Genomic DNA, 18447 nt, shown 5'->3' with positions numbered 1-18447 from the left:
ACAGCCGCTGTGTAACTCGGTGTATGTCTCTTCTCTCCATGTTGCGCATATTGAGATGGTAGCCCCAAACACAACTGTCCTAACTAAGCAGTTACTACTCAGTAAAACAAATCCCGGTTTGCAGGTAGAGGTAAGGGGAGGGGGAGATAGATATGATTAAGGATTTCATGGATGGAATGTAGTAAGTGTATAGTCTTGATCATGCTTCTTTTGGGGACGCTGATGGGTGGCAGGGTTGTTTTTTTTATTGCATTAAGGAAAGTTCTGTTTAGGTTGTATTTAACGTTAGCCGAGAAAATGTGGACTGAGCTAGTGTTCATTTCTTTCTTTTTTTTTTCCTTTTTTTTTCATGATATTACCAATCAGTTCAAGATAAACGAGATCTTTTCGTTGAAGTCACTCTCCGTAAGGGAAGTATCCGTCATGAGAAGGTGCTGCCTGGTTGAATATGAACATACTGGATGATAATTTGGACGCAATATGAGGCATACATCCATACAGGCGCGGGACCACTGGACATATTCGATTCAAAACCTGTATGTATGTATGTATGTATGTATGTATGTATGTATGTATGTGGAGTGAAAGAAAAATAAACAGTAAGATTAACAACATCTTGGAAATTGGAATATAGACTTTTTGTAATATATATATATATATATATATATATATATATATATATATATATATATATATATATAAAGCCACTCACTTTCTCAGATCGAGCACTCTTGGTAATTGACACCGCCTAATACTGATTTAGCGTAATGTAAAGCTCTTTGTAAATAAACAAATTGAGCACTGAGTGAGTGGCGATTAATGATTATATAAGGCATTGTTAGATATCAATGCCGATGGTGCTTAGACCAGTAGCCTGGTGGATAAAGCTACTATCCACTCGCTGGTTGTTAGTTCAATTTCGGGCTTGGGATGAGTATTAGTCTAGTTACATTGAAGAGCTGCAAAACAGTTTATCTTTGGACATATTTTGGCTGTCTTGGCTCTTGTGAGCTGTGACATTGTTTAGCTGTGGAAATATATATAATCTCTCACATTCTGAAAAATTCTATTACTAATTGCTCGCTAGGTTAGCATTGCTGGATGGCATCGTGCTTGCAAGTTGAAGATGCCTACTTGTGAGACATCGGCTTGGGTTATAGCTGGTTGGATGATCACGTCCCTTGTCAAGACGAAGTAGGTCCATTCCACAGTCGGATTTCGCCGCCGTTTGCTTGATCTGTGTTAATTAGCAGACTTTCTTGTGTGCGGGGATGTTTGCTCAGTTGACAGAGTGCTTGCCTCGCATGCGAGAGGCTCATGTTCGGATATATCTAACTGATGAATTCAAATGAGGGCGAAACTCAAGTCTTGGATTCCTGGTTTTGTTGGCTGTCATGGCTATATATATATATATATATATATATATATATATATATATATATATATATATATATATATATATATATATATATATATATATATAAAGTGACCTTGTCTTTCTGTGCGGAACGGTTTCTACCAAACTACTCTATCAATTTTTGGTCTACAAATGATTCGGACCTATGGAACAAATTCGAGTAAAAATAGCCGTTAAAACATGAAACATGAAAAATGAGAACTTGGCAGGCATAAGTCGACTAAACGTGTATTTTCTACGCATGCGCAAATATACGTCTATCTATTTAACAACGTTATTTGTAAAGTTTTAATATGTAAATGGATTTAGTTCATATGGTGATGGAGAGCTAAATGTTTTAGTTTCGACTCTAGCTAATGACACTAATTCATATATTTTTCTTAATTTGTGAAACACTACTATGTATTGAGTACAATATAATAATCAACAGAGAATCTCTAATAATAATTACGAAATCTGCATAAATTAAATATTGAAGCGTATTTTGCGTCCGGACAACGTCGGGCGACGTACTAATATATATATATATATATATATATATATATATATATATATATATATATATATATATGATGGTATGCAGCTTTGTTAGTGTTACTCTGTTTTACACGTACACGCACGCGCACACACAAACTTACACACATACACCATAAACACACATATGGACATATGTGTGTGTAGATCTTTTATATCTGTTCGTTTGTCTCGTGATGTTCAAAATCACGCGCCAGCGATTATCGATTGACCAATCAAAATCGATCTTTATTTGACTCAGCAGAAAATAAAACAGATGACGAAGAAGAATGAGATAGTGGTAGATGGAGGAGGAGAGGAGGAGGGAATAAAAAGAATAATCAAAGTGAAAAGGCCAGAGAGAAGTGCAAAGAAGGAGGAATGGAGAAAAAGAAAAAGAGCGGAATGGAAAAATGTAAGCGTGACAGAGAGAGAGAGAGAGAGAGAGAGAGGGAGAGAGAGAGAGAGAGAGAGAGAGAAATGTAGTACAACGAAAAGATTAAATGCATTTAGAGATATAAATTGAGAGAACCAGAAAGAGAAAGAGAGAGAGAGAGAGAGAGAGAGAGAGAGCAAAGTGTTAATATATAGAGATGAAGAGAGAGATAGAAAGGAGGCATATCAATATAAAACATTAGGTATATAAATAATATATAAGAAAATATATGAAGACTGAAGGGAAAAAGAGGAAGAAAAATAAACACACACACATCTATCTATCTATCTATCTATCTATCTATCTATCTACAATTATATAAATGCAACTTTGTCTATCTGTGTGAGTGCGTTCCTTATAGACTCCGAAACGGCTGAACAGATTTTCTTTATAAATTTACAGAACTTTAGTGTATAAATCTGAGAGTGATCTTAGTTAAGTTTTGTCTCAGAATACCCCTGGTAATTACCGATAATCGAAACCGTTATTTTAATTTATCTATCATCATTAAAGCCATTTTTTTCCATGTCGTCGCTTAACAACAATGATAAAACAACGGGCCGAGAAAATTCTACTGCGGGTAAGTTGATAGCGTGTTTTTTTTGTTGTTTTTTTTTTTTTTTTTTTTTTTGCCATGACGTGGTCTGTAGGTTCAAACTCCGCACGTAAATTTCGTAATTTGTTTTTCATTAACTGGAAAGAAGTTTATATAAAATAATTTTATAAAAGAAACAGTAGGTTCTTTAGAGTGCAATATAGAATAACATATATTTTGAACTCGGTTACTGCATGGAGGCATGTGAAGCTTCCGATCGGACGATTTATAAAAGTACATGGCAATTAAGCTACACAAAATTGTCTTCGTTTTATCCCCGTAGAATGCATGGAATTCGTGATACCTTGTATTTTTATATATACATATGGTGTTTAGTTTAGTTTAGTTAACTGACCAATCAGATTCATTGTTACTCTCATCACGGGTTTATATATTCACCAGATAATCGCCGACCTTTATTTATAGTTCGGCTACTTCTATTTCCCGTTCTATTATCAAAGCCAGGGGAGAAAACTTTAAGTATATTATGTACATAAAATGAAAATATATGCTTAAGAGTAGACGTGCTGTCTGATATAAAAGTAACAAACTTCATAGATGTCACTCTAAACTCCAAAGAAAATATTTATGAGCCATACTTAATGACGTTAACCCAAAATCCAGTCACTCCCATCAATCATGCAGCAGATTCCTAACTTTATAGAACGTAAGCTAAGCAATAATTCTAGCGACGAACATGTTTCAGAAATCAAGCAAATTCACAACACAGCTCTAAAAATAGCGGATATCATAATATTGAAACTAAATATAAGCAAAAAGACACCAACTGCTATAATAAAATTAAAAATATAAGCAACAGAAATATACTTTGGTATACTCAACTTAGTCAAACCCTAAAAATTAAACAAGAAATTCTTAAATCTTATTGAAAACCATTTCCTCGTAACCAATATATTGCACAAAATTTTAAATAAAAATAACGCTCCTATAGTTGCTGCGAAAATCTAGAGACAATAAAAAAAAGCACGTAATAATAAAATACTAAATGGGAAAGTAAGGAAAAAAGTAATAAGATATTGAATAAAAAGATAACTAATATAGCAACAATTAAAATAACAAGAACGATTAGCAATAACCAAAACCCTAATAGCAATCATCTACATGGAAAAAAAATAAAAAAGATAATGATGAAGAGAAAAGTTGTAAATATAGAACACGTGTGCAATTTGTCCACTAAAAATAAATTCCTAACCCAAAGCATTCTTTGCCAAATTTAAAAATTTAGAGAACCCCTATAGATAATGACTAAATGAGAACTTTGAGATTCTAAAAAGTATTTTTTTTTTACCAAGCTACAATATTTGCTAAGAAATCCCGAATAACAAGAAATATACATAGGTATAACTTCTCTAGATTTTAAAACCGGATATTACAACTACAAAAGCACATTCAATAATAAGATGAACAAGTGATTCATGGCTCAAAAAAGCGGGTATTCGCCAATAGTCAAGTGAAAAATGATTCAATAGGCCAGAAATTTAGCGGGCCCGTGTAGATAATGATCAAATAAGAAATTTGTGATTCTAAATTTCAAAGACCCTCAAAATCTATTAAACTGTTGAAGCGAAATAGCAAAAAAAAAAAAAAAAAAAAAAAAAAAAAAACTGTATACACAGAATAAAATTTAGGACAACAATACATAAAAAAATAAAAAATATTAACTAAAATAAATAACTAATAATGAAAGTACTCCAAGTACACACGTCTTAAGATATGGTCAACTATTAATTCGATACATTCGAAACAAAACAATACAACAGATTATAGAAGCAGCCGAAACATGTTTGAGAAAAACCTGTTGATTGGTTGATGAATACATAAACCCGCGAGCGAAAGTAACAATTGATCTGATTGGTTAGCTAGTTAAGTACCAGGTGTATATATAAAACATAAGGTAACATGAATTCCATGTACTCTAGCCTGCAGAGTTGAAAGGTTTTCTTTATTTACGAATGTGAAGCGTCCTACGTATATAAAGTATGTGAAATCTGAAGTTATATATCTTTATATTACAAAATTGATATTGTTTATCTGTGGAACGGTCACTGTCAATTTTTGGTCTATAGACTTGATACTTGAAATATGGGATATTCGAGCCTGTGGAATTGATTGGGCTTTTAGCCGGAAAAATAGTTGCCAAGGAGTCAAAATTAAAAAAAAGAAAACTTGGAACTATATTTTGCGTAGTTTGACATAATGCGTATGCGAATGCTATATGCATGGACAAATATACATTTATACGTTTAAGTGCCTTAATTTAACAAGTTTTGATATGCATATGTCATTAGCTAAGATGATAGCGAATACAACTGGAAAACTAAATGCTTTGGTTTCAACCTTAACTAATGTACCCAAATCATATTTAAAAAAACGTTTGAAATCACTATTGTATCGTGGGTACAATATAATCATCAATAGAGAATTGGCTCTACAATAATAAATACGAAATCAGTATAAATGAAATTTTCATATTTAAGTATATTTTATGACCGGGCAACACCGGTCGGCTTATTAGTTGTTCTTCATTCTATTTCGAATTGTAATAAAGATTGAGCTCCATGATCGTGAATTCCCGCCGCCAGAACATGTATATGATTTGTCATTCCACAAACCAAAAGATGCCATGAATTCACACTCATGAACTTTTCTCCGTAGTCATCTTTCTATGCAAACGCCTGGATTTGTCTCATAGTACGATTTACACATATTTCATTGAATCGCAGAAGTCTACTTAACGAATTCGACATACAATCTATAGTATATATGTCGAAATAGTATATACGTTCATATAATCATATGGATATGTATATATTACTCCACATACAGTACTGTTTCGCTGTACGCTGTATTACAGAACATCAGTCCGACTAGACCAAAAAATACCTCAAGCCAGGATTGAAACCGCCCAGGCTACAGCCGGCGCTTCTCACTATATATATATATATATATATATATATATATATATATATATATATATATATATATATATATATATATATATATATATATATATATATATCCCCTCTTTGAACTTAATTCTGTCCGGATACTACCAACACTTACGGCTGGGGACTGAATGTCTGATACCACGTCACTCTGAAAAACACATTTAGTATCAGCAGATGTAAAAATAACATTTCAAACTCCCATTAAAAAAAAAATAAACTTTTTACGAAAATATCTGAAGAGAGCGAACCTAAGCTTGAAACGCGTTATAAAAATATTTTAAAATAAAAATATGATAAAAGGCTAAAAAAACACAATTGTTGATGGCTACACTCTTTTAAATATATATATATATATATATATATATATATATATATATATATATATATATATATATATATATATATGAGAGAGGGTGAAATTTTAGCTAGTTCCTTTGTAGGTTAGGACGATGATGGTCATTGACGCTCCCCGGAATAAAAGTGATGTTTTAATATTACAAAGTAATGTGTATGTAATTTCGTTCTGTAGCTAGATAACGTAATGGTTAATGACGTAAACATAATAATTTTCTATGTGCCATCTGTTGTCAACCCACGACAGTTTCCTTCAGAGGATAAAAATTGCGTCTACTTTATTATATGCAAGAAAAATATATATAATTATTATGTATATAATTATATATATATATATCATTTTACATATGTATATATAAATATATATATAATTATTATATAAATATATAATTATATATATAATTATATATGTGTGGGTATGTGTAATTATTATGTATATATATGATTATATATGATATATATATATATATATATATATATATATAAATTTTATAAAAAGATAACTATTTATATATGTACTAGCTGTACCCTGCCACGCGTTGCTGTGGCTCAAGTTGGCGCAATGGAAAAAGTTCCAAAATGAGAAAACGCATGTTTCTTATAGGTTTAATTTTCCATTTTGCATGGGTACACAGTTTTTGTTGTTCCATTTTCTTAGCTGATATAGAGAATTTCTGGTTTGCTAACTCTTGAATACGTAACATAAATTGTCCATGTGAAAAAACAAAGCCTGGATTGGTTTATATTTCACAATATGATAATTAGTACACGAAATTTCAGTTGCAATACATGCGGTGGAATCCCTGGCAAATATAGCTGTTGGATAATTAACCACTTTATCTGCTTTCACAACAGTGTCGATGGATTTGTATTTGACTACCTCACTTGGAATTTTACATTGAATAATAGCGTTAAGTTCATGGGCGTCTTTTTATTGACCTGCAAGAATAGCTCATTCACTCAGTCAAGTGGAATTCTTATAATTTGAATATCTGCAAACACCTTTTAAACTAACTATTCTTTTGATGAAATAAAATTACAGAAATTACAGAAATTAAAAGTCAAAGAATTTTGCCCTTAAATCTGATCAGCTGGCACTTTTTCGTACCTAATTTCCCAGAAGTGATGCAAAACATTTTGTGCGGATCGAACAGTCTGCAACTGGCTCTGCATATTTTAAGTTAAGTTTAATGTCTTCACATGGAACAAAAAAGTAGAGTATTTGAGGCAAGCATTTATTTCATCTGCTGATGTTGATTGAAGAATAACAGGTAACATTTGTCTGAAATCTTCTGCAAGCAATATTACTGCATTCCCAAATGGTCTGACATTGCCCACGCAAATCTTGCAAGGATCGACCAAGAGCCTCTAGTGATTTTTTTGCGTACCATTGTGCATTCATCCTAAACAATAAGTTTGCATTTCTGCAATATTTTTCCCCATATTGGATATTTTGGAGATGTCGAACATGAGATTTTTGAAAAATTGAATGTTTTAAAGTAGAATAAATAATTCTTCTACTTGGCAGCAAGGTCGCAGGTATTCCTCATGCAGCAAGGGCTAAGGCTATGTCATTTTGTTACCAAATGGCTGCCAAAATCAATTTAATTAGAAAGGTTTTACCAGTTACTTCTGGTGCTGTTCAAGGTAGCAGTAATTTCCAAATAACTTCTATTCTCACAGTCAGTAAATTAGGTGACTAAAATAGGATTTATCCATGTTTTGACAATGCCTTATTCACTGTAATTAATTTAGGAGCCTAAAATAGGATGAGGGATTAGAGATGGACAGATAGAGAGGAAGATATATAGATAGAAAAGAGAAAGTGAGATGAAAATAGAGAAAGAGAAGGAGATAGAGAGATAAAGGGATTGATAGATAAACAGAGATAGGGGGAGAGTTAGAAACAGAGAGGGATGAGACAGAGGAAAGGAGAGAGATAGAGGGAGTTAGAGAGAGAAAGGGCTCAAAGAGAGATGGAGAGGGTGATATAGAGCGAAAGATAGATTGAGAGAGGGAAAGGGAGAGGTGGATAGAGAGAGATATTAAGAGAGGAAGAGAGAGGGGGAGAGAAACAGGTGAACTACACTTCACCGTTTGTTTTCTTCGTTCAGTAGAGAAGAAATCTTTCGAGACTGAGGCAATTTTAATTTTTTGTTACTATTCAGAGTAACCCTTTTTTTGGGGGGGGGGCTAGATTTTCCACGCATTAGAAACCGACCAGGTTATCTGTACTTTCACCTAACAAATTAATAAAAGAAAAAGATTTCGTAAAATTTGAATTTAACATGAAAATACTATTTTAAAAAATAGCACGATAACATAAGTGAATGTGCCACTTTATGTACTCCTTGGGCGCTGAGTTCCATGGCGACCAGCATAATTATTTAATGGTCGCTCTCTTAGACCCCCCCCCAGTCAAGGCTAATGCATGCGCACGTAACATTTTTTTATTTATTGAGGTTGGCTTAGTAACTAAACGATTTATTGATAATTTCGTAACCCTTAAACGCATGCCGAAAGATTTAAATTGGTTCATTATTGTTGTAATGAAAAAAAAAAGTTTCATTCAACACAAAACCAAAAACACATATTAATGATAAATGATTTATTATTCTATTCATTGAAATTTAATAATTTTTGGATAAAAAAAGTAAAAAAAAGTTAATAAAAAATAGTTGCTTATGTGCGCATGTAAAAATGTTTGTAAAAGTGAGAACTTATTTTAATCATTTAAAAAACTTGTCTTATTTTTTTTGTTTTATTTTTAGATTAGGTTCACCTTATAATCACCCCAACATCCTCATCTTAAGAACAGCTTCCGGAATAAACACCACTTTTGGAGGGGGGGGGCTATTTGCAAAATTTAACTGATATTTGTTGTCAGCATACCCACCCGAAAATACTATTAAAAAAAGGGGAGGGGTTCAGTGCCCGTTGCAGAGAAGTAGATTTATTTATCAATGAAAGTTGCGAAGAAGTAAATTTATTTATCAATAAAAGTCGTTATTTAAAAAAGAAAATTGTGGAGGTGGACCTAAATGTAAATATTTACCCAAAAAGCTATCCCGAAGTTTATTACAAAAACGTTTTGTTTTCGCACTATTCAACAATTTGTTCAACCGCGCATGTAAATTAAAAAATATTTCTAAAAGTGAGAAGTCATCAGTAAATGATTTAGTTTTTTATTTATTTATTTATTTATTTACATTAGGTCCACCTCCACAAATGTTAAGAACGGCTTTCAGAATAAACACCCTCAACCTCTCCATGTTAACAACAGATTTCGGAATAAACACCATTGGGGGTGGGTGTCAACATACCCATCCGCAAATACTATTAAAAAAAAAAGTCGTCATTTAAAAAGAAATTTAAAATCAAATGTTTGTAAAAGTGAGAAATTATTAATAAATGTTTAGTAACATTTTTCGGTGCTAATACAGAGAGTGATCCGCGCTATTTTTTAAATCGTATTTCCACGTTTAATTAAAGTTTCATTTCTTTTTATTCAATTACAAGGTTAAAGTACAGAGTAGGTACAAAACACCCTCCCCTCCCCATTTTAAGAATGGCTTTTTAAATAATAACGTTATTATTTCAACACGGATCACTCTCTGCATGAGTACCCATTTTTCTTTTAATATTCATAAAAAGTAAAACTTTTTTTTCAAAATAAATAAATAAATAAATAAATGTTTGTAAATGTGACAAATAATCGTTTAGTTACGGCAAAGTCAGTGAATAAAAGATGTTACGTGCGGGGTGGGGTGGGGACTAAGGGAGCGACTATTATTTTTTTCTGCTGGTCGCCATGGAACCCAACGCCCAAGGAGTACCAAATTGTAATTTTTTTTGTCAAATAAATAAATTTCAAGCAATTTTTACAATAAATAATAGATAGCAACTTCGTTAATTTTACGACTCGCCCCAGCATATTATAAACGCCCTAAATAACCGTCTATTTAATCTTAGCGCGTCTTTATGGAAGGAACCCACGTTGGCCAACTCAGATGTTCTTACTAACATCTCCTCATCGCTTGTGATTTCATCCAGTCCTCTCGATGACTGACATGATCAATCCGTCCTTTTCACCTCCACTTACTCTTGGTTCTCTCCAAACACTCCTATTGATCAAATTCGCGTAATCAGCCTAAAATACGTTTAACATTACACATACATATATGTGGGTGAATTTGTGTGTATACGAGGGGCGTGCATTAGGTAATGCCCCTAACTCACTTCCAGTTGTCTGATCTAGCTGAAATTTTGCATGTGCAATGATTTATATCTCTATGGGTTATATGCCAAATTACAGCTCTGAACTAATTGTGGTTTCTGTTTTACAGGTGTTTGAACTGAGTCAGATGTGAAATGGAGCCTGTTGCATGTCGAGCAGTGACGGTTTTTGTATTTGAAAGAAACTTATGGTGATAATATCCATCATATGACCTTGTAAAACGCTGGCATCGTGAATTCAAACATAGCCGAAATTCTGTGGAAACAGCTCCCAGACCTGGTCGACCTCCTTCTGCCATTGATGAGGGATCTGTCCATCAAGTTGAGGCTGCCATTTTGGAAGATCGGCGCATTACTATTCGCCAAATAGCCCAAGATGTCAAGATTAGTACAGGGTCTGTGAAAACTATCATTCATGACTATTTGCATATGTACAAGGTGTCTGCCAGATGAATTCCCAGGTTGCTCACACCATTCCAGAAGCGAGAACGCGTCGAGTGCTCGAGGATGAATTTGGAGATGGGACAAGAAGATGAGTCAAGGTTTTTCAAAAGACTGATTACATAGGATGAAAGCTAGGTCCATCACTATGATCCAGAGACCAAAGCCCAGTCAATGCAGTGGAAACACTTGGACTCACAACCTCCAAAGAAGGCAAGGGTGCAGACCTCCGCTGGCAAGGTCATGCTCACATTCTTCTGGGACCAGGACGGAGTAGTGATGACAGATTTCCTGCCAAAAGGTACCACAATTACAGGAGCCTATTATGCTTCACTTTTGAGTAAATTAAGGGAAGCTATCAAAATCAAGAGGCGAGGCAAGATCAGCAAAGGTACCCTCCTCCTGCAGGACAACGCTCCGGTCCACAACTCGCATGTCGCCAGATCAGAAGCACAGGCGTGTGGTTATGAAATCCTTCCCCATCCTCCCTACTTTTCTGACCTTGCACCCTCTGACTTTCACCTCTTTCTAGCCATGGAGTTGTTTTTGAAAGGAAAGCGTTTCCTAGATGATGCACTGATGCAGCCTTGATTTCTGAAGTCACGTCGTAGTTGGAGAACCAACCTGGGGTGTTCTACAAAAACGGTCTCCAGAGCTGCATCAAACGATGGGAGAAATTCATAACTCTGGGTGGTTCCTATGTAAAGAAAGACTTATAACTGTGCCAAGTTTCGTTGCTCTCCTGCTATGGGAAGTAGCTCAGGAGCATTACTTATTGCACGCCTCTCGTGTATATATATATATATGTGTGTGTGTGTGTGTGTGTGTGTGTGTGTGTGCGTGCGTAATTTTTAAACGGCCGAGTTCGAAAATCCTATAACTACTTAAATAATATTATCTCTTTACTAAAAGCCTTTTAGATTAGTTAATGTGTCTCTGGAAACAGTTTGTACGTATAACTGCTATTTTGTCCAACCGCCTTATAGCTGTCTCAATACATAACTTTCAAGAACGCAAATTTCTTCACTTTGATAAAATAAATATACATATGTTTTTTTTTTCATGAAAATATTGTCAATACAGCAACAGCTTGACTATTTATTTCCGTAGAATGAAGCCAAGCGTTGTTCGTAGAAGCTTTTCCAAATGATTTTTGTATTACTAGAACAAAAACATGTTTAGCTTTGTTTCTTCTTTTCGAGTGATGCTTATAACTTTTTAACAACTCTCATAATTTAAGCATTTTTTTTCATTGTCGTCATTTTTTTTTTTTTTTTTTTTTCGCTTTCTACTAATTATTTTCACTTCTTCCTTCCTTCCTTCGGCGTTTCCGTCTTTCTTCATTCTTTTTGGTTTTCCTTCTCTACGTTTTTCCTTTTCGTTGTTTTGTTACTCATTTTTTTCATCCCTCCTTCTATTTCTTTCTTTCTACTTCCCCTAATTAATAAAAAGAAATAAGCGGCAACAATAAAATAGTATTTTCCCTCTATTCCTTTTAACTTCCGCATTTTTTTTTTTTTTTTTTTTTTACTTAAAAAGTCTTTGTCCTTTTTTTCTGCGAATAAAACGCACCTCCTAAACCCACTCCTCGTAAAGTTATTTTTGTCACTTACGTACCCTCCGCCATCACTGTCATTTATTTGCTTCAATAAATAAGTCGAACCATTCCCCACACCACCATTGGTATGAATGGAATGTCTTCCCCTCCAATTGCTTCTGTCATCATAGCATACGCACTTAGCAAAGCACGAGAGCTCACACATCACGCCCACATACATACGCATAATTATATATATATATATATATATATATATATATATATATATATATATATATATATATATATATATATATATATATATATAAGCAGTAATATGTTGCTACACAGTCGTGAGCATGTTTCGGCCAGCTAGTTACAATTAGAGACCTCTCCAGGCGATACAGCTTATACGAAAACAAAATTTGCATTGAAAACATTAGGTATTCTTTGTCACAGGGAGTTGATATCAGGAGATTCCGTCAAATGTTGTGAAAAATAAGATTTAATTGTATGTAAATAGGACCTAATGGGGGTGCGGATTAGGGTCTGCGTTGAAATGTAGGGATGAAGAAGAAAGGATAGAGGGTTAAAGATAGGGATAATGGAAGACTAGAAAAATAGTATCCTATGTGTGTGTGTGATGGCCGCCCTAAATCTTAAACATACTAGTATGTATAGGTTCAATTAGTAGGAGAATGTGAATTTAACATATCTATGATAAAAGGGGTTTCAGATTTAACTGGAGTTATTCAGTTATAAAAATGCTTGTAATTTGACTAGAATTTTTATGTGGTCAGAAAGTGTACAACTTGCGTTGCTTTTTTGTGCATCCCCTTTCTATCACTATCATCCCTACATACATTAGTAAAGAGGTTCAGAGATAAGGAAGAAAAGGAAAAGACGTTTACGACCAAAACATCAAAAGAGGCTGGAAAAGGTGCATTAAAAGTGGTGATGACTATGTATAAATTTAAATTTTGGAATACAAACGAGGATTTTTTTGGATATATATATATATATATATATATATATATATATATGTGTGTGTGTGTGTGTGTGTGTGTGTGTGTGTGTGTGTGTGTAGCGGTAAATGCATTCACAATGACAGCCTTCAGAGAATTGGTCGTGCTGTGGACGTGCTTGTGTTCAATCATGCTCCAGAAAAAATAGTCAAGTTAAGAAGGGCGGTCACAAGTCCGACGACCAGTGGTGAAGTACATTGTTGAGCAGCTATGTCTGAGTTAGTTTGGCCTGTTGTACAACGAAATACTACTCGAAGACATAGGAGATCCCGGCAGCAATCTCGTCCATCCGGGGCTTCACCACACTCTTCAGCACGTAATATACATACATATATATATATATATATATATATATATATATATAAATTCGTATTCCTGTCTGTTTGTTTGTTCACAAGTTGATTAACAACAACAGATCCATTACTTTATCATATCATTCATTCCAATTAGTTCTCGCACGAAAGAGCAGGACACAAAATGTTTTAAATAATAATAATAATAATAATAATAATAATAATAATAATAATAATAGAATAACAATAACAAATACTTTCGCTGGCGAGGACTACTATTGACCGTAACCAGTTATGCAGTCCTTTTGAAATTTTCATCTCTATTTTTCTCGTTATGTACCGAATATTTGTTAATGGAACCTATATGAAATATGTTCCTTATTAAATTTTAAAGATTTTCTATTCTGAAAGAAGTTTTAAAAAGATTAATCTGAAACATTTATTTTAAAGTGTTTGTTAAAAAAGTTCAGATTTTCTCATTATTCAGACCTGTATTACAAAGAGGGGGTTGCAAAACATGAGTTGTGGTGTGAGGAGAAATACAAACTGAAACAGAGAGAATATTTAGACCTGTAATAATACAAAGAGGGGGTTGCAAAAATGAGTTGTGGTGTGAGGAGAAATACTAACTGAAATAGAGAGAAAGAGAGTTTTTAAATATAATCTTAAAAAGATAAGATACAAGTTAGAAAAGCATTTCATCCAAAGCATGAAAATTATTAAACAAAATGTTTTTACTATAGGCTTTAAAATAAAGGTACAAGATTCAATTTGAGATTTATTTATCTTCAAAGTGCACTTTTATAAATTTTACAAAGTAAGGTATAAAAATTTAATTTAAATTGAATCAAAAAATTACCTTGGATTTATTGTATGTAATGTAAATTTTGTTGCAATTTAAAAACATTATCTTTCATCTAGCAATTAATGATATAGATATAACATTTTCAATGATTTTTTTAAAGTGCAACAGAATGTACATTACATAAAATAAATCCAAGGTAATTTTTTGATTCAATTTAAATTAAATTTTTATACCTTACTTTGTAAAATTTATAAAAGTGCACTTTGAAGATAAATAAATTTCAAATTGAATCTTGTATCTTTATTTTTAAAGCCTATCGTAAAACCATTTTGTTTAACAATTTTCATGCCTTGGATGAAATGCTTTTCTAAGTTGTATATACTATTATTATAGCAAAATATAAGATTGAATATGTGGCATCATTTGCATATTACATAAAGAAAAATCGACTTTATTAAATAGCGGTGTATTAGTTATTGTTTACAGTGAAAGAATTATTTTAAGTGTTCTATTTAAGTTTGTTATTTGATTTCGATATATATTAATTTAATTTTTTTTACCGACATCGATTTTTTTATGAATTGATTAGAATTATTTCCCTTGAGCGCGAAGTTTGTTCTTTTTGTTTTTGTTTTCTTTTTCGGCGGATATTAAAACTAAAAATTTTCAAGCATTATTTGTGGAATTAGTTTAAATAAAATAATTTCTGTGATTTCGCAATTAACATTGTGGTCCAGTGAATTTTTTAAAATAAACAAAAAACAATTCAATTCAACTACGATTCTTTATTCAAAACAAAAACAAAAAAAACTTTAATTTACGTTTTTTTTTTTTTACCAGTTTTTTTTTCCTTCACATTTTTTTGACATCGTAACTAATTTTTTTTCTTTTAATAACACAATAAGTCATAACTCCTCATTTTTATAACATAAAAACGTGAATTTCGCTTGACACAAATTCTACTTTGGTATTTTTTAAACTGAATTATTTACAGTTTGTTTTCGTTGCAACAGATCGTAAACACAAATCATTCTAGACTGGGGGAGCATAAGAGAAATTCGCTTAAACTGGAATATAATCATAAAAACGTGCTCAATATCCGAGGAAAAGCTTCTCTTCGTATGCCTTCTGCCGAAATATCTGGTGAAGAGTTTGTCACGTACTTCTTTTTTTTTGGGGGGGGGGATTACATTTTCGTGTTTTCATTCGTTCTTTTATTTTTGAAATTTTTGTTGGGGTAAAGATAGAGTTGACATACAATAATGAAAAACTGCTCAATATTCTTAGTATAGCAGGTGAAACCGAACTTCATGTCGACTCTGGCAACGCTGGGTATTCATGCTAGTATATATATACATATATATATACATGTATATATATATATATATATATATATATATATATATATATAGAGAGAGAGAGAGAGAGAGAGAGAGAGAGAGAGAGAGAGAGAGAGAGAGAGAGAGAATGTGTATGTAGGACACTTCTCGACCTATATACTCAGCGAACTTTTAATCTACAGACTTGAAATTTCGTATATAGGATAATCAGACATGTAGAAAACTTTTTAATCCATTTTCATCCGGATAAAGGGTTATTTACGAGTAAAAATTGAAAAATTGGTACGCGGGAGACATCGGATTTTAATCTGTTTAATAACTGTTTCATGAGTGCACATGCGTGAATAGTTCACATTACAGATTACTTATGTAAAGAATAAGTAGTTTGAAAACACATTTTAATAATGGTGTCACGCTATTATAATGGTTATCGTACTCAACTCACTGTCTTTAGTTTTTTGTTTCGATCTCAGTTCAAGTACTTTAACAGTTTAGAAAAAAACATAATACTCGCATGCACATGTCTCAGTTTCTGTATTAATTAAAATATAATGTTAGTACGTTACGACCGAACAACGCCGGATGGCCTGCTAGTATATATATATATATATATGTGTGTCTTTATATATATATATATATATATAAAGACAGACAGACAGAGAGAATAAATTATATATAATATATATAATAAATATATATATATATATATATATATATATATATATATATATATATATATATAAAGACAGACAGACAGAGAGAATAAATTTTAAAATAAAAATATTTAATAATAAAGATGCCAAGAAAGTAAATTCTGAGATAATTGATGTGTTATCTTTTTTAAGTAACTTTTATTATAGCATTGATAATATAATAATAAAATAAAAGTATATGTTAGGTGGAAAAGTAATAATAATAATCATTGAATGAGCATTTCCTGATATTTTGTCACATATTAGTTAAAATGAAATGTATTTTCGAATTACTTATGAGTGAACAGATTTGACAGCCATTTTTAATGCAGCCATTCCATTGGATAATAAACATAGCCTATTATCTAATGCAAATTACAATATATATATATATATATATATATATATATATATATATATATATATATATATATATATATATAGAGAGAGAGAGAGAGAGAGAGAGAGAGAGAGAGAGAGAGGGAGAGAAGTGTGTGTGTGTGTGTGTGTGTGTGTGTGTGTGTGTGTGTGTGTGTGTGTGTGTGTGTGTGTGTGGAATAAGTTTATATCATGTGAGATAAAATATGTAATTAATGAAATCCATTGGAGTTTTTACGTTCACGTAAGAAACACAGGATGGGAATTTACATAAATTTCTGGATAATCAGAATCAAATATCGATTTGCCAAATGCCATGAAATCGATCAGATGTAACTTCGAGAATCTGATCGATTTCTCTCTTTCACACACACACACACACAAACACATATATATGTATATATGTGTGTGTGTGTGCGCGCACACGCGTGCGTGTGTGTGTCAATATATGCACTATTTATACCTTATCGGATTTCCTATAAGCACAATAACGTCTACCATACACGAAAAAAGCATAATCGGTTTGTATATAAAATGTGTTGTCCGGCAAAATCAATAACAACCAAATATACATCACAAATGTCTGCACCTCATTATAACTTTTCTTATAATAACAACAATGGAAAGGGAATCTCATTAAAGAATCACAGACACAATAATTTCATACATTTAGAAAATAGGAAAATGGAAGATAATTGTTTCATACGCGCGCGCGTGCAAGTGAGGGTGGATATGAATGACGTTTGAAATTTGATTTTTTTTTTTTAATTTTCGATCCAATAATTTACGCTGTTGTTTTTCATTTAAACATATACTCGATTAATCACAATAAAAAAATAATAATTCAATATGTAACTATCGACGTTACGTAGACGCGAGAAAACCACACGCATAACAACTTTAAAGACATTGCCAAAGTGTCAAATTTGAAATAACAAATTTGAAATGTTCACTAGCTGTAGCTGTAATCAAACACCTCACATGACACATGTGACCAGAGAAGTTTCTTCAACGCACACGTGTTAGTTCCTCGCCACTAACACACCATTCTCTTTGTCATACATTGATTGCCGTTGACAGTCTCCTTTATCATACGTTTTTGCAATATATCGTCCCATTCTGTTGTCACCGTGTTTGTCCTTCATTTGATAATACTGACCGTACATTCGTAGATGACCAACGATAGAAAACCGTGGATAGAAAATACTTCTTTCCAATTTGGGATGGCCGAAAGCTCGTTTCCGTGTTTCAAAAGTAAGACATCATTCTTTCACCAAACATCCAACGCGAGGATCTGGGTGCCATTAATTAGTCTAATCCTAAATGTGATCGTTTCTTACTTTAGTCGTCCCATGAGAAAATCGCGTACTTAATAGACCTCATTATTTGGAGCGGCGGAGGAAGGGGTTACATTCA

The sequence above is a fragment of the Euprymna scolopes genome, chromosome 2 (assembly GCF_053919585.1).
Source record: "Euprymna scolopes isolate OS-2025 chromosome 2, ASM5391958v1, whole genome shotgun sequence".
NCBI lineage: Eukaryota > Metazoa > Mollusca > Cephalopoda > Sepiida > Sepiolidae > Euprymna > Euprymna scolopes.
This window is presented reverse-complemented; position numbering follows the sequence as displayed.